This window comes from Temnothorax americanus, unplaced genomic scaffold, assembly GCF_048541705.1.
Source record: "Temnothorax americanus isolate GAGA-0224 unplaced genomic scaffold, ASM4854170v1 Scaffold33, whole genome shotgun sequence".
In the NCBI taxonomy this organism is placed as follows: Eukaryota; Metazoa; Arthropoda; class Insecta; order Hymenoptera; family Formicidae; genus Temnothorax; species Temnothorax americanus.
The window spans coordinates 558,124-576,468 of record NW_027509475.1 but is presented as its reverse complement, the minus strand read 5'-3'; the positions used below and the strand labels follow the sequence as shown (position 1 = coordinate 576,468).

Genomic DNA, 18,345 nt, shown 5'->3' with positions numbered 1-18,345 from the left:
TATTATTTTTTATTAAAATAGACATTATAATGAAAATATATACTAAAAACTATAGATTTGTGGTTACTGAAAGACCAACTGCTTCAGTAATCTCGCTTGCGTTTTGCCTCCGTAGTCCAGTCACTATGTACATTTAAAAAAGACATAATTCTGACCCAGGATTTTTCTTTTTGGGGGTGTTGGGGGGATCAAGAAAAGCTTAATCTCAAGTTTTCGACCTTTGTTTCCCGCTTGCTTTTTTTACGGGAGTAAAAAATGTGAAAAATGGTTTTTCCGCGATAATTCGGTTTCTATTAAAGTTTCAAGGCCTAATCGGAGCTCATTTTAAAGTTTTTTTTACGCTCTACAAATTATGTCGTATGACATTTTTACGTATGATCGATTGTTTTCGAGACATCGAACGAGAAAGGGAAATAAAAAAGTATGAGAGATATTTAGTTTTTTCTTTTTACTCATTATTGTCGTCCAAAATTGCAAAAATGCTTCAAATGAAACTTGTAGAGCGTAAAAAACCTACAATTTTTATTTGTTATTCATTTCATTTCGTTGAAAATTACGCCTTGTAGAGCGCCTCAAAGTGGAGAGTCGTCGCCATCGCGTCAGCGATAAAGTATTTCTTTCTTATAAACTTACTTCACAAATATTGTCACTTAGATATAAAACTGCACGCTTTCATGTATTCTTCAATGAAACGGTAAGTGTAATTAAGAAAACTTGACGGTTTCAAAATAGCTACAATAATTTCAGGCTTTGCAAGATTTATTTGCAACTTTGAGGCGTAGTGCGATATGGAATTTTCAACGAAATTAAAGTAATAAATAAGAACATTTTACGAATTTTATTGCTGTGCAAGTTTTATTTGAAGCGTTTATACAGATTCGTGTGCGAAAAACGATAAAATAGAAAAAAACGAACAAAAATGTTCAATTTTTCCTTTTCTCTTTCGATATCTCGAAAACTATCGATCGTACGCCAAAATATCACTGAACGTAACTTGTAGAGCGAGAAAAATCCTATAAAAAACACCTATTATGTTACTTATTTGCGTCAATGAAGTCGGAAATCTTAGCGAAAGCGTTCGGTGCCGCGTATCGACGTAACCAACGCGCCGCTAACGCGATGACGACGACTCTCCACTTTGAGGCGCTCTACAAGGCGTAATTTTCAACGAAATAAAATAAATAACAAATAAAAATTGTAGGTTTTTTTACGCTCTACAAGTTTTATTTGAAGCATTTTTGCAAGTTCGGACGACAATAATGAGTAAAAAGAAAAAACTAAATATATCTCTCTCATACTTTTTTATTTCCCTTTCTCGTTCGATGTCTCGAAAACAATCGATCATACGTAAAAATGTCATACGACATAATTTGTAGAGCGTAAAAAAAGCTTTAAAATGAGCTCCGATTCGACCTTGTAACTTTATTAGAAACCGAGTTATCGCGGAAAACCATTTTTTCACATTTTTTACTCCCGTAAAAAAAGCAAGCGGGAAACAGAGGTCGAAAACTTGAGATTAAGCTTTTCTTGAGCCCCCCAACACCCCCCAAAAGAAAAATCCTGGGTCAGAATTATGTCTTTTATAATCCGTTTTTTTGTACATAGTGACTGGACTACGGTTACATTTTGCGACCGAAGAAAATAATTATAGTTTACGAAACTTGCAAAAACGTCGACAAATCAAAATAATAGACCGCCTGATGCGGCCAAGAGATTTTCAGAGTAAAATTAGCATTTCGCTATTGATCATTCAATTGCACGTCTGGCATCGAGCGTGGAAATAAAAACGTGACTCGGTGAGAAAGAACTCGTCCGACGATCGCAACGGAGAGAACGGCGCCGCGAGAAACGCGATTCTGATCGGACACCGATACGGTTACGCTACTTAAAATGCGTCCGGCCGTATCGCGTTGCACGGTTCGGCATTCCCGAACGGAGCGAGCCGTGCCCCTGGCGCCCCGTAACTTCCGGAATCCTGGCGCGAGGATGATCGATGAGATCTTGTAAGGTGAGGGCTCCGTCGCGGTTCTTCGGACGCGAGAAACTTGAGTAGCGATCCTCGGCAGCGGCGCTCTCGTTAATTCCGCCAGACCGGCCCGCGTCGTTTGCCCTGGCAGAGCCGATTCATCGAAATATGTCACTTGCGCGATAAAAATTTTCCTTGCTGACATTTGAAACTTTGGCGTGTATTCGTATAGTCCAGTCCGTTCTTATTTCAAGACTTAGGTATATAATGTCTTAAGATGCTAATACGGCTCTGTTATTGGTTTCAGGTTTGTAACATATTGAGACTGTGTTTAAGATGATCTTAAATAAAAACGAATTATATGAATACCGGCCTTTGTCTCTCATTCAATTGTATGTAACAGAATTTGTCACGTAAAAAAAAACCTATATATATTTGCATTACTCGTATACTGTTATGAAAGGCAAGTGCGTATCGCCCAGAGCGGGCTTCTGGGGAATGCAAAAAAATTTGAGCATTTGTTACATTCGTAAAAAAAAAGTGGAGAGATAAAATCGCGCGCGACGGTATACCGCGTCTCATTTCGCGCGTACATTAAGTATTCGGAAGAAACGGCAGAAACAACCGGGAACTTTAATATTTATAAGTTGACTTTATTACTTTTCCGCTTTTAACGTGTATATACCACGGTATGCGCGCGAGCGGATGGGCGCGCGCGGCCGAGCGCTCACGCTGTAAGTAATACCGAGTTAAAAAAACATTTAACGTCGAAACTTCCGCTTCCGCTTCGGAACTCTCGCTCACGTCCCCTACCTGATCCATAACGATTCTCGTAAAGTTAGCCCGGGACGCCTGCATACGCTTAATCTCGTGATATCGAGCGTGGTTTAATCCGCGGCAAAATGAAGAACGCGAGATGGCCCGGCAGATCCCTGCCACGAATATTCCATTTCCATTTCTTACTTTTACTTTTATATATACACACAATTTAATTTTATGCGAAACTATTGTCAGAAAATATTGAAGGAAAAAATGTCTTAAAATAGTTCACGATAGTTCTTTATAAAAATAATCCATTTGATTTATTTTTAGAGAGAAATTGTAGAATCTTTGCTGACAATAATAGTTAGTAGAGTGCTTAACAAATTAAATACTTAGTAAAATTTATATAAAGATTCGAGGTTTCTTAAGTCACTGAAAAGTTTTCTACATATCTAACCGATAAAAATATTTTATCTTGTTCCCCCAATTAGAAACTTGAAATATCAAGATTGATTCGAGTGTTGGTTATGTATTTGCAGCAGGACTTTCGGCGAGTTCCTGCTAATAGACACCGCAAAATGAGAATAATGCAAAGCAGGATTTGCATACGTAGTTGTTGACCCAGTTCTTGTTTGAGTTTTTTCGCCGTCTTCAACGTTGTGGCAGTGCCCATAGCCATGTCCATTGCTGAAACGTAATAATAATGCAAATGTAAATATATATTCTTGACGTTGCGTACAATGCGATTTCCGTTGCAGACGGAATACAATTTATTTTATATGCTTGCCGCCGCGCGCGATCAGTCGGAGCTTATTAAGCTCGCTAACAAAGTCGCCTCGACATTTTTGTCAGACAAAAGATCGGAGAATTTACAAACCAGAAAATACACGCACTACTCTCTTGTAGCATCCTCTATGCAAGATGGTGATTGCATAGAGGATGCTACAAGAGAGTAGTGCGTGTATTTTCTGGTTTGTAAATTCTCCGATCTTTTATATATATATTAGGCGAACTCGATTCTATCTTGTCGAGCGTTGTGCTACAAGATTCCGTGTTCCGTGTGTCCGTGTCTTACGTCTCTCATCGCGCCGAAAACGGGATCGGGTGGATTCCGAAAGAGACGTTGTCACGGTCCGTCGACGCGCGGTGTTTCGATTGGACGCGTGTCGCATTAATTACAACCATTAAGCCGCGCGTCCGTCGACACGGTTCGTACAAAGGGTGCGCGGCGTAGGTCTGCGGCTGCAAATGTGTTCTCCTTATGTATCAGAGGTATACTCGGCGCGCTATAGTCATGCTAAACAACGCTGGTGCGCCGGATTCGCGCACTGCCGCTGCGAAATGACGACGACGACGACGACGACGACGACGATGGCGCGGGCGGCCGCGGCGTGGCGGGCGCGCTGCGCCGCGCCGGTTCGGACGTCGGGCGTGCATGAATAATTAATTTGTTCGTTTCGTACACGGGCCGCTCGTGTAACTTACTCGCCACCCGACATCCTGAAATTTTACAAGTCGCGCGAGAGAGAAATAGAGGGAGATACGAGCGGTCGGACACTTCATTTCCTATTACATATCGAGCCGTGACTGTCGCGAAATGGGTACAAGACACATTGCAATTTCTAAGCGTGCTCGAAATAGCAGAACGAACAGAAGTAAATCAAGTCATTTCGAGTCAAGTTTTGCCTTGAGAGAGAGAGAGAGAGAGAGAGAGAGAGAGAGAGAGAGAGAGAGAGAGAGAGAGAGAGAGAGAGAAAGAGGAACGTCGCGGGTGTGTTAACAAAATCGATATATCCGGGAAAAGGCTTTAAGTTTCATTAGTTTTCAGAGAGATACGCGTTTTATATTGATAAATGATTTTTCGTTGGTAATCTGCGCGCGTTTCGATGCGTATTTCTGATAAACGCACGAAGATTTTAAATCGCGATTTAGGCATCGACGCGGCTATTCTACTTCGTCGACGTCGTTGACGTGCGTTGATATCGATATTCAGGCCGCGGTAGATTTCCATGACAACCGGCGATTTGCGTTCAAGATAAAAATATATGGTACCAGCATATGGTTCGCAATGGCGATTCGCGATATTACGCGGAGCATATAGGAAGCCGCTACCGTCCTATATATTTCGCAGTGACAGTTTCGTGACAATTTCGCGCAAATGGCGAACGACTTTTCCGAAGGAATTTCGATACGACGAGGGATTGCACTCGTATAACAACTGTAATCGCAATATGACACGCGTATATATTTTTCTGCTTTGCGAGATTTTGCGTTTATAAAATAAACGCGCGTTGATCTGCCTTCGAAGATTATAAATAATATATCTAAATTCTTTCAGAATTAAATAGAATAAAATAATTTCTCTCATTCGCACATATAATTAGAAGTCGAGAATGTTATCAGCAAAACCAATTTCATTGAAGCGACCTGAGTGTGCGATTAAAATCCCATAGGCGCAGCCAGCCATATTGCTCGGTAAACTTTCCTCTTTCCGACGGATGACGGAAGTTAATTACAGATTTTCGAGAGAAACTGTAAAAGTAATTGCGGTAACGCTTCAATTAGCATTTTTGTGGTCCGCGGCCCGACAAAATTCGGAATCGCGCGACGGACTCGGGGAGTTGATGGAACGCGGAGCGGGAGACGATTCGGACGAACATTAAGCACCGTCGTATCATGCATAATGCACGGGACATCGCTCGCGCGCCGGATGCTCCTCCGAATATAAGTGCCTCTCGTTGGAGAAACGCAACCTCCTTCTGTGCTTCTCTCTATTGAATGGGCTCTCTCTCTCTCTCTCTCTCTCTCTCGCTTCTTTTTTTCCCTCTCCGCACTTCCTCTCTTTCTCGCTCTCCCGCGCGTGATCCTTCTTCATCTTGGTGTTAAGTACCTTGGGAGAGCCGGCAGACGGAAGCGAGATTGAACAGGCGGATTAGGATCAATTTCAGGCTGCGCCAGGGATATGCAGCGTCTTATCCGCGACGCCCAACTTATCCACGATTGTCTCCACGGTGTGTACAGCGAGCTCATTTAGTGCGACGCGTGTCAGCTGTCGCGAAGGAATCTCGGAGCCGCTGTGAATCGACTAACAATAAGCTCCTAGACTAACTGTAAAGCTTAGGAAAATCGAGACAAATGCAGAGGAATCGAAAACAGACTTTTATCGAAAACAAGTTAGACAAATTGCGAGGAACGATATCCGTTAACGCGTGCGTTTCGATATTATGCGAATCGTTATTAATCGTGAGGTGTAAATTAAACCCTACATTATTATTTATGCTATACATATAAAATCAATTAATATTTTTTGTTTTCCGTTTAATATTATTTATTGTTGCACACATTTTAAAGTATTTACATGTTACTACATGTTAACTTTATTTTCAATGTTTTTTTGATAATCGGTTCTGTATTGAAATGAGTCCATCAGAATATTTATTTTTTACAAGCTGTGTGCGGAGAGTAAAATACACCCCACGCGCTCATTGAAAAGTTAAAAATACATTTCGGAAAAATATAGTATAACAAGTGCCAGAGGAGCTTTCAGAACAACTAGTGATCCTTTTGTTTCCTAACGAAACCGCGAAGAATTTGCGCGAGGGAATTAAACGCGACGATGACGATAAACGTAGTCGTATGACCAATTAAGGACTCGTAACTTTTCCCTAAAGTTTTTCCCACTTTTCCCGAAAAGTTTCGCTGATTCTCAAAGGAAAATTCGCAGAAAGATCGCGGCGCACGCAACTATCCCCGCCGGCGACTGTCCCGCGTTGTTTCGCGCGTGTAACGGCGGTGTGTTAACTAAAATCGAAGTGATTTTCCGCCGGTATAGCCGATGTCCACCGATCCAGACGGATAAACTGTCGGAATATTGAAACGCTCCCCTCTCGCCGTTCCATACGTCGCGCGTCGTGCGCTCGCTTGCACGAAGGTAATCGCTCGCGAATACACGCGCACGAGCACGCGCACGATCCGCGTGCCTGTGAATACACGCGCGCGCGCGCGCGCGCGTCTGTATGCGTCGGCATAGTCACGCGAAAAGCAATCATCTCGGCCGGACGCAATCAGGTCCCATCCCCTTCGCACCCCCTTCATCCCTTGCGCGACACACAGGTGCACACACTGGTATCCCTGCGAGAGCATACATAAGTCGTTACTCGCGAGACATCCGTTGCATACAGGCGGAGTTAATGCCGACGCTAGCGAGCGGTCAAGGGACGTGAGGTAATACGAAAATTGCGCTACGTTTAGCATTAAATATAGAGCCACTCGTCTCTGAACTTGCTGTAATGTTCAATCCTGATAATAGACAATTTATAATTGAACCTAAAATATCAAATGCTATATTAATGTATGCAGAAGCATGACGTGCAGTCATTAATCATACATTCTATTCTCAGAATTCACTTCTTTTACTTCTATATTGTTTAAATTAGTTCTCGTAAAATTTAATTATTATTCTATTCTTGTAAAATAAATTGACGATTTAAACGGCCAATAGGCAAATTGCTAATTTAAGATCAGATTTGAGAGATCCACCAAATAATATTATATAGAGATACATTTAGAAACGAGGAAAATCCGAGAGATAATTTCAGCCGCGCGATGAAACGCAGGCTTCGTGTCCCTCATCTGGCGGCTTCGGCAACGCGACGGGGGGTTTGATGTGGTGGCTGACACAACTACGTCGTCTACGGCGCGGCTTGCTCGCGGGCGGGGGTTCGGACGCGCCGCCAAACTCTGGATGACGGCAGTTAACCGAAATCAGGCCGAATCGATTATAACGCGCGGATCGTTGCCGCGAGATAGCACGAATCGACAGTGGGTGGGGAAGGACAGGGGAAATTTAATGGGAAACTCGACGTCGTCTCGGAGAGGAGACGGGTTGCAGCGTCGCGAAATGCGTGGCGAGGAAAAAAAAAGGAAACATCGGCGGAAGAAAGAAGGGAGGAGGAGAGAGAGACAGGAACGTGGAGATGTGTCTATAAAGTCTTCCATTCCCCTCAAGTCGTTAATATGAAGTTTCTGTGGAGGTCGCGGAAGACCTAGCGTTCCGGATGTCACGTCGCGGACTTTCAATTTCCGGCACGCGAGAACCCCGCTTCCAGAAAGAGAGAGAGGGAGGGAGAACTAGAGAAGAGTCGCCGGGCATTATGGCGATCGGCGCTGTACGAAGTGATTGTCAAAGGTTGCGAAGGTGCGAGATGCATGCCAACAGCATCTTATTCCTTAGAAAGGAAAGAATGCGTTATATAACAGAGCGGTAACGAAGAAATGTAATTGCGATATCAATCCTATTTGCGATGTGCTCAACTATACGATACTTTTTGCTTAATACTTCGCAGGAATTTTCTCGCGCGGAAACCGAGACTTGTATAAACGAGATTTGCACAACGATGTCGCGCAAACACGTGAATGGTGTTTGGTAAACGTTGCCTTTGTCTTCGTCGGCTCTGTCATCGAAATCGGAAATGTCCGGTGCCCGGAACGACAAAGCTTCGGGGCGGAAAGGTCCAATTCCTCGACTTGGATTACAAATAATCCGTCTGTTGCACGGGGTTGCCGTCCGGAAATTTGAGACCCGCCGTCCGTTATAGTCCGCGTCCGCGGAGAAGTGAAAATCGGCGGACGTTGAAAAAGCACGCGGTAATATGCAATTCTCATTTGCTCCCAGATTGATGCGTGATGAGGAAAGCGCAATTTACTTGGTTCATTTTCGCGTCGATCGGATAACGCGATTCTAATCGCAGAAAAAAAGGTGTCGAGCAAAACGCAAGTATATGTTATCTTATACACCAAATTTCCATCCGTTTAAGATATTTTCATTTGTCTCTCACTTCCGTCCACCCGTCCTATTTTCCCAGCAAATATTTCCGGAGTCCCTTGATCAATTTGGACGAAATTTGGCACGAAATGCTATCATGGAAATAGAACTCGCAATATAGAATTGAAGTTATTATTTATATAAACTATTGCACTTATACACTTCATGCATATTTTCGGCTAGTTATAGATAACCTCGATGGAATTGAGATCTATAGTTAAAAAAAAATGGAAATTTTGATTGAAAAAAAATTATAGCCGTCCGGGAATGATGGCAGCTACGATAAAATATTCCATACGATATCGCAAAGATGAAATCTCATAAAAAAGGTTATCTAGGTAAAAACGTCGATATAAAAAATATTTTCACGGAAAACAGAATTGTCGTAATTGATTTTTCGAAACTACATTCCACGCGTGTTTAGCGATTCTCCTCATTCTAAAGCGGCTAACAAACGCGAGCGGCGTTTTCGGCGGATTATGTCGTTTTCGCATCGACAAGCTTCTTACGCGGATCTATATAATGCGCAATAGGAGCAACGTAATCGCGTTCATATATATATATAAAGACGACCCGCCGTGCTCCTTTTTGCGCGCAAAATTTCGCGAGATGCAGGTTTGCCGTTCTGTTGTAACGATTTTAACAGATACTTGCAGCATTGCAACGCGGGACAGTATCGCGGGACAAAATGCAGTGGTACCGTGAGTGTACGGGAAAGATATCGTATAAGTCGGACTTAAAACCCTCGGCGGTGCCTTCGCGAAACAACTTGCGCCTTTCGTGGGTCGGGGAGGCCAGCATCGGACCGGCGCGGCGACGGCGTCAATCCCCGAAAAGTACGTCGCCGGTTTCCCCGTTTTAACCAGCCTAATTCAGAAACCGGGGGACGGTTATGCGCGAAAAATAGATAAAGGAATTATCCCCCGCGGCTCGTCGATGTACGGCGAGTACTTAACCGCGTTATTTTCATCCTCGAATCCGATATCGCGCGACTTTCTGCCGGTGTTCCCGCACAAAAACGGCAAGTTTATTTTGTCATTTTCGTGTGCCACGGCCACACGTCAAGGAAATGAATCAGAGAGAGCGGCGACGAGCTAAATACAAAAGCGATTGCTCGAGCCTTCGAGGACAGCGGCAGGCAGGTGTACGTACTCTTTGCCGTCGGTAAGTAAAAGAGGCGCTGAGTCGCGGGATTAAAGAGGCAAATTGGATTTCCCGTCGTAATCCTGCTGTGTAGAGCTCGTTAAGGGTCACCGGTGCGCGCTGTTCGTCGTTATCCTTCCTTTCGGCAGGGGATGACAGGGCAAGCGCGCACGCGCGCAGAGCAGGACGAATCAATTTAATAGACAGCGCATAATCGTCGCCTGATCATTATTCAGTCCGTTCATTAGGTTATCGTGTCCGGACTGCTCCGTGATTCGATCATGCGGTATCTCGTACACCATCTACACATATAACGGAATAATAAAGGGACCGGTCGGGGGTGGATGGACGTGCCCGACGGTGTTAGGCACCAGGGGGGATGCAGGGGACGGCACAGGTTATATAGCCAGTCAATGTTGCACCAGCGATGTATCCGGTTATGTTCGGCGGTTGATTACTACGCCCGATTGGATTCAGCCCGTTTATAAATGTGCTAATGACAATTGATAAGAATTAAACGCGCGTTTAATGGAATTTAATTTTAGGGATGTAAAAAAAACCACGGAGAGTTTGTGAAAAAATATATGAGAAAGAAAAATGAGAGTAGAAATCGAGAGAGTAAAAGATGAGCGGCGTAATGTAAATTGACGGATTCAGGATTCTCAATTAAAACCGAAGTGAACAATTTTACCTATTTTTTGAAAACATGATTACCCGTTTTATAAAATTTTAATTCGTTGCTCTACAAATAACGGTTTATAATAATTAAATTCGCAATAATTATTGCTGTCTATATTGAGAATACCTAGATTTATTTAGTCAATGTTATTCAATCAACGAATATAGGAGAAGCGAGCTAATTGAGTGCCAGACGCGCTAAAACGGGTAAATGATGCGCGAAAGTTCCTTAAATTTTAGAATAACGCCTATAATATAATAATTCCCTGTATTACGCATATTTTCCAACCTTAGTAAACTGCGCGCCGACTAAATTGTCGCCTTTTTCGGCTTTCAATTAGCCCACTTCTCTTATATTCGTAGGATTTCCAACGGAGAGCCTATATATCCAATTTATATTCAATTAAGGTAGTTCGATGATGAAAGGCCGAAGTCAAAACAATGTTTATAATTTTTTTATTTTTATGATTATAAAAAAATAGAATAACGCACCGCAAAGCTTCGTAACGACGCAAAGAGATTATTTAGTAAATAATTTTTACGTTGTAGAATAATATTTTGCCTGAAATAGATTAAATAAAGTGTGTGTTAACGCGTCGCTTGACTAGTTTTCAACTTTAATTATTAATTAAAAAAAAACTGTACGGTGGATCGTGTTCACCTTCAACTATAAGCTTCCTCACAGTGTCCTCTTTCCATCGATATACATTGTTCAGACATTTTTGGCAAAAGATTTTTCGCAAACTCGTGTTATTCATAGGAAAATAACTTCTTTTCCTATTAGACCAATGTTAAAATAATTAAAATTACCTAATTTTAAAATTAAATATCTTGAGAACGGGACGGTGAATTATCTTTTTTCTGGGCTTAATCGATTCAAGAGAGTTCCTTTTTTTGACATAAAAAATAAAACCTATCACTTTTGGCAAAAGTTGTTCATCATCGAACTACCTTAAGTTGTCTCGAAAATTTAAAACGGTTCCAAGCGAAAACAAGCTATTTCTGGACTTATCGCTCGTTGAAGCGACGGTGTTCAAAATATTAAGTGCAATTTCTACGAACGTAATCATTAAAAACCACAGGAACGTCGGGAACGAGAATGAACGGCGGTGTGTGTAGGTAGGGAAATCCGACGTCGCGCGTGTTTGTGCGAAGTGAACTGGTAAGTAATGAAAAGAACTCTAAACTCCGTCTACGCGACTCTCCCGTTCCCAATACTGGGCGGCTTCGAGAAAACGTAGCGGCCTCCTCCATCCCTCTTTTCTCCTAACCGTCCTCTTGCCGCTATTCGACTCGCCCGCTTGTTTTAATCACGGCGCCGCACAGAGTATGCCATTGTCTTCGCAGTATCGGTTTGATGGAGGTATCTTCGAGAGAGAGAGAGAAAGAGCGGGGTACGGCCGGCATCGTCCCGTTGCCAGGTCCGGCAAAAGCAGATTGCGGAAAAATCCGGCTGGGAAAACGGCCCGCTCATCGCCGCCTTGGTCGCACCTGTTTTCTCCTTGTCTCGGTATAATCTCGGCCGGATCGAGGATTATTAAATTACAACGCCTTTTTCGGCGAAATTGTTATGAATGTCATTGTAGCCGAACAACGTGCGCGGTCGTGTCTTTGTTCCGAATGCCGCGTTTTCTCCCCAGCGAAATTGCGTCGAAGAATCGCGTTTAACAAAGTTGATGTTGTTTATAATAAAAGAATTTCGACGAAAACCTTTGTGCCAGAGAGAGAAAAAAATGGAACAAAGGCAGGGGGATCTTTTAGGACGTGTTTTTGTATAGGACAAGTGCATTAAACTTCTGTTGCTTAAACCGAGGGAAAAATCTGCGCGTTACAACGTAAATAACCATCGTAACGAGTGGATCCCGCGCCGCTTTGTCATTCTCATTTAGCAGAGATTCAGCGAATGCAAGTTTTTCTCGTTCTATTTTATGACGTTTTTAAAAATTGTAAGCATATACTTTCACACCTGCATTATTCACTGCATTTTTTTCTCTGACACATATACTTAGCAATCGCGATACTTTTCTTTATATGGAGATTCTCCATGCGACGTTGAGATTTTCACGAAGAGAATCTTCCGTCTCCCTTCGCGCCGGTAGTTTAGTTTTGTCATAGCCACGTCTTGAATTAGGAGATCCTTTGTAAGATTATACGTCCAAGTTTTGCGCGTAAACTCTTACCATCAGTATTCTGCCCTTCTCCAACTTGGGGTAATTGCTTCGGGATCCTGTTACAGTGAATTACGAGCGACAGGTTCAGAAATCGAACGATCGACTGTAAATAAACAGCGAGAACCCTGTAGAGACAGAAATTTCTCTTTAACGGGATTGATTACGATACTACGTCGTGTTATCTGGCGTTAAAAAAGAGAATGAGAAAATCTCTTTTATGTACGCAAATAGAGAAAAATATAAAATGTCTCTCTTACACTCTCTCTCTCTCTCTCTCTCTCTCTCTCTCTCTGTCTCTCTCTCTCTCTCTCTGTCTCTTTTTCTTTCTCTATGGAATCTATATATATATTATATATATATATGTTACACTTTTTACTAATTCTTTAATTTCTGGCAATCTTTTGTCCTAAAAGATTTTGTTTCGGGATTGAATAAAGTCTATCTGTTTTTCTTCATCTTGATGCGTTTATACGATTTTCAAATGATTTTGTTTTCTTAGCTTGATATTAAATGATCGCATTGTCGTTTTCCTTCTTTCGACTAGTAATTATTCTTCAATGAAACTTTTATTCGCGCCATGTATGTACAAACGGACGCAGCCAACGTATAGAAAACGGTTCTACTTATTGCACCGCAAAATACGCACGTATTATAGCTTACTAGGGAGAGCGGGAGAGAAAGGGGACGAAAAGCGGAGAAGCCGGATAAAAGGGGAAAGAATGAGACGCGAGAGGAACATCAGGACTGGCGGGCGACCGAAGCGATCGTGTTTCGTGGGAACTTGCAAAACGTTTCGTTCCACCGCGGGGCCGTACCAACCGAATTGGTTTGTAATTCCATTTTATCAGCGACCAAGTGCGGCAAGAGACGGGGTTGCGAGGGGTGTTGGAATGTGAATACTGGGGAGTTGCTGCGTAGAGTCGCGCGAGAAAGTGCATTTGCCCCTGTCCAGATGGGGAGCTATCGGATTTGAGTGTTTAACTTAATGGGATAGCATATTCCGCGACGCGCTCGCTCGGTCGCTCGCTGTCGGATATTAATAATACGTACATAATCTTGTTAATGCGCCGTAGAACAGGAATTAGTTGCGCCAACACGGATCATTTTGACAGAAAAGATATTATTTAATACCTGCACTATATATTATTCGACGTCTATGAAAGCAGCTGGTTAGATCCGATATTTGCGGGAGATCTGTCGATCGCTGACTAAATTTCTGCATAAAAAAGTCTAGGGGTTTTGCTCACGTTAAATCTCAGCCTCCTATAGAGTTTTGCTAGATTGATGCGAACATCGTCCGACGTTTACTTAAATTCAACATAAGAACGAGAAGATTCATATCTTTTAAAAAATCGAACTGGTCGGAATACAGTGTTTCTTCTACACAAATCTGCTTTCACCAGTGAAATTTTCTTTCTCGACCATTAACCAGGGCTACCAGGGCGATGCGAGGGATATAATCGAGTCGTGAGATATTAAGGGCCGCCTTTAAGGACAGTGCAGGACACGGTGCGATCGCGAATGGAGACTGCACGGGAAAGGGAAGGGGGTAAAGGGGTGCGAAAGGAGCCGGCGGATCCGGCGCGAAAGGAAAGGAGGGAGAGGACAAGTAATTTCCTTGGCGGAGGCGTGAGGAGCATGCCGAAGGGGCGGCGGGGCATCCCGTGCGCGAGAGGGTGGTCCAAACTAAACTAAATAATATTGATGGCCAACGGAAATTGAAAGCCGTTAAGGTCTTCAGCGTTGCGGTGCGAAACGGGCGCTGCTGCATAAATAAGAAGACGGCGCGCATTAGGATTAGACCAGTGTCTCTCAACTGGTCCGCTAAACTCCGGACTGCCACGGAACCGCGTTACCGTAATGTCACGCGCGATCCCGCAGAATTTATCATTTCCCCCCGCCCCCCCCCTCCCCCAGTTCGTTCACCGGCGTCCGTCGTCGCAGCCCCGCTCGCCGTAAACGGCGCATCTGCCGATAATATCGTAACGTTTGTTTCGCGATTTTCCCCAAGTGATATTATACCTCAATTTCCTTCGTTAGAAATGTATTGAGCGTTGCCGTGATTAATTGGGAGGTTCTGTATAAATAGTATTAGTATACGCGTGAAATTATTATACGCGGGGATTAAACGATCCTGCGGAAATGCGAAACGCTTTCGCGCGTAAAATAAGTTAAATTGCAACACTATCAAATTAGTGAGTATTAATCGCGTACGAAAATTGTATAAAACGCGACATATTATTTTTCTTCCTTCAAAATTATTTTGCACTTTGTCCGACTTGTGGTTTTCATCTATGTCTCTTCCGCTTGTCACAGGGTTAATCCCATCAACAGATAAACAAACTAAAAGATAAAATTATCATTAATTGTATATGAACTGTGTGCACACACAACATAGAAACCTCGGTCCTCGTTTAGAGCGGTCGGTCGATCATCGCAGAGCGGCCGTGAAGGGACTTTTTCGAGCGGCGCTGTGCGCGGGAGACACCGAAAGTTGGCCGGAACAAGTCCCGAATCGTTGGCTCATGCAAATTCGACGTAGACGTATAGCGCAAATGCTGAAAAATGGCCGGCTTAAAATATGCGAGAGTGTACCGTCCGCGATAGGTGGAACTCGACCGCGCAACACGCGTAATAAGACCTCCCCGCGATGTTTCAACGGTTTCCCACTTTTCCCCCTATTTTCCCTTCATCCTTCTTGGGTCGAGCGAGGCTTTTCGCCCTTCGCCCCCGCCGCCGCGCGGCTGGGACCGAGGCGGAAGAGGGGTTCGCGGTAATATATTTTTCCTTCACTTACGTATATTTTTAATACTGTCCCCCCGGCGTGATTTACGCAAGCCGGGGAAACTGATGGCAATGCGTTTAACCTTGGCTTACCGCTCGGAAGAGCGATATATTTCGTCGGCGAATTTTTTAACGTATATAGAAAATTTCCCGCTAGTTTCGTAGTATATCTTTGAGATGATAGCGCATCGTACGTCGCTGTTTCTCGAAAATAAATACATTCATAGTAAAATGTAGCATAATAATTAATAATCTCTGCGCACAAACGATATTCCACGAATTAAGCGTTAATGTGAATGAAACAGATACTTGTAATCTTAACAACACGCGTGTGACTACCGCTATACCTATTAAAATCAACGGAATGGTACTAGTTATCCTAATTGCACGTCACAGCCGCTGCTTCACAATACACTCGCGGTAATCAATTCAGTAATTAACTCGCCCTCAAAGAGGAGCCCCTACGCGCGATACTGATCACTACTCGCCGAGGTCTCATCCAAGCTCTAGTCTCTTCTCTAGTACCCCGGGTACCCCCCCATAACAACGTGACTTCGCGGCGATGCCACTACGTGCGGCCCCGGCACTCCCGGCAGCCAAAGGGATCGCACAATCAGTCATTCGAGATATCGTTTCGCCGCGCGCGCGTGGCTGAAAAGGGAGAAATCTCACCTTGGCTTCATTATCTCGACAATGGTCCCGGGTCCGCGGTCCAAAGCACAGAGTCCTTCCCCGCTCCGTCGTGCCCTTCTTCCCCAGCGCCGACTCGTATCACATAGCTTTCTCCCTTTCAATCCCCACCTAAACCCGCCCGTTTTCTCGAGGCCGAAAACCATATACGTTTCTCGATGCCGCTTGCATCCCGCTATGGCCCCCCTTTCTCCCGTCTTTCTCCCGTCATCCCCAACGAACGGCCGATGCACGGTATAATAGCGGCGAAGCCGTGCCATAAAGCGGTACCCCTTCATCATAAAAGCCTCTTCAATCCGCGAACGAGGAGGAAAAGGAGACTCGAGATGAGAATACCGCCCGTCCTACCTAACTTTCCCCTCCTCCTCCTCACCTTCCACCCTGGTAGTTCCACACTCATTCCGGCTTCGTATAGACTCTCTTTTCAGTCCCGGACTCCTATACCCTGTTGGGAGGTGGCGGTCGAGGAAGGCCGCGAAAGCTGAGCGCGAAACGGGTAGACGCAAGTTGAAAACAGACGGAGGCGAGTGCGGGGCAGTGCGGGACGATGGATAAAAAAGGAAGACGATGGGGAAACACTAGGGAATTCTTGATCTTTTAGCGGGCTGACGCTTTTAATTCACGAGGCGGGCGTCTCTCTTAATTGTGCCCCGCTATTTGGCGACTTCTCGCCGACTCTGCCGAGTAACGTCGTTGTGCCTACGTGCCGGGGCGCGCACTTTCTTCTGCCCCTCCCCCTCCTCCCATCTCGTGCCCCGGCTTCCTGTGTCGTCGCCGGCCATCATCGATTCTCCCTGCAATCGCGTTTCTTTTTATATCGTGCGAGATTATATATATGCGCTTAAATAATGCGACGACAATTTCGAAATTGAACAAAAATTGTCAATTTAAAATATGTCACTATTATTCACTTGCTTGAGTAACTAACTTGTGCATATATTTATGTTAACTAACGTTTCGTTTTTTATACACATACATATTAGAATTTAAAACTTGCCGAACAATCTCGTGCTCCTAATATCCAAACTTTTATATAATCTTTATATTGCAGGAAATAACCCACCGAATTGGATATTATGAACTAATTTAAAACGATTTATAAAAGGTCTTGAAACATAGCGTGATCTCTTTTACTAATTTGCAAACTAAAGTCAAAATCTTTTTTATTATATCTCTATTTGTAAAAACACACGTATTTTTTATTTCTCTTTCACTCTTATCTTTTTTCTCATTCAGTTTTTTATTCGTACACATTTCTATTTGTTTGCTTACTCGCTTATTCGTTCGCATAATAGTTGCTTTCCATTTACATCATAATTCAGATAATTCTCACTTGTGACGTCATAACTCAGTTGAATGCACGTTCTTTTTGCATGCTGGCAAGTGAGGTTCAACTGAGTTTTTATCCACAATCGAGACTATATGTGCTTTAATGAATCTAATAGAGTAATAGACTCACATTAAAAGTGAGGCTATGAACCTGTATTATTATGCGATAGCTTTGTCACCAAAATAAGCAGGTAAATACAAAATGACATATCTTACCTGAGTATAAAATACTCACATAACTGAGTGACTCAGATCACTTGAGTGTAAATGGAAAGCAACTAATAAATTTTTATTACATGGTACCACAGATTCATAAGTACGAAAGAGTATATATGAGCTCATGAGATTATAAAAAAGAGACTAAAAAAAAGAAGAATGACGAGAGGCAAAGCAAAACTTTAATATCGATCGTTGCGAAGAATGCAAAATATTTAAATAAAAGCAAAGTTAAGCGCTTTCTTCTAACGTTATACACGCTTAGAAGGGAGAAAAAATAAATTTTCACGACGGAGGCGAGGCATAGTAAAAGGCACGGCGGAGGAGATAAATTCACATCGACGACATCGGCATCTCGGTATGGATAACCCGCTTGCGCGTGAATGCCGCAACCTTGTCGTTTTCAGTCGGCACTGTAAAATATCCTGAGAGAGAAATATACGTGTAAGGGAAAACGAATAGGCAGAACGGGGGATTGGAGGACGGAAGGGCGCGCGCCATATAGATAGGAAGCCCTCTTACGAGCGGCTTATGTTTCAATTTGTTCGGTCGCGAATAAAATCGTGTTTTACGAGGCGTCAAAATGCCACAATCCACCGGCGTCCCTTGGGTGAGCAACCGTCTCTTCGCTAATCGACTTACTCCTGACATATTCGCGAATAGCAATCCTTGTTTCAGTTTCTCCGTAGAAGAGGTACATATAGTTTTCCATATGTGTAACATTCTTTCTTCTTTTATGACAAAGAGAAATAATATAATTTTTGTTTGACATTGAATTTTTA

The 18,345-nt window shown here is 43.3% G+C and overlaps 1 protein-coding gene and 1 long non-coding RNA gene across 10 annotated transcripts in view; one reads left to right on the top strand and one right to left on the bottom strand.

Moving 5' to 3' along the window:
* Window positions 1-18,345, top strand: part of Scgdelta (sarcoglycan delta) — a 305,491-nt gene that overhangs the window by 89,604 nt on the left and 197,542 nt on the right. The window lies entirely within an intron of this gene.
* The window catches only part of LOC143901273 (uncharacterized), a 210,700-nt gene continuing 192,903 nt past the window's right edge, over window positions 549-18,345 (bottom strand). For all 6 annotated transcript variants that reach the window (XR_013258033.1, XR_013258032.1, XR_013258031.1 and 3 more), the window contains one exon: window positions 549-3,415. This is a non-coding gene — a long non-coding RNA (uncharacterized LOC143901273). The remainder of the gene's footprint in view (window positions 3,416-18,345) is intronic.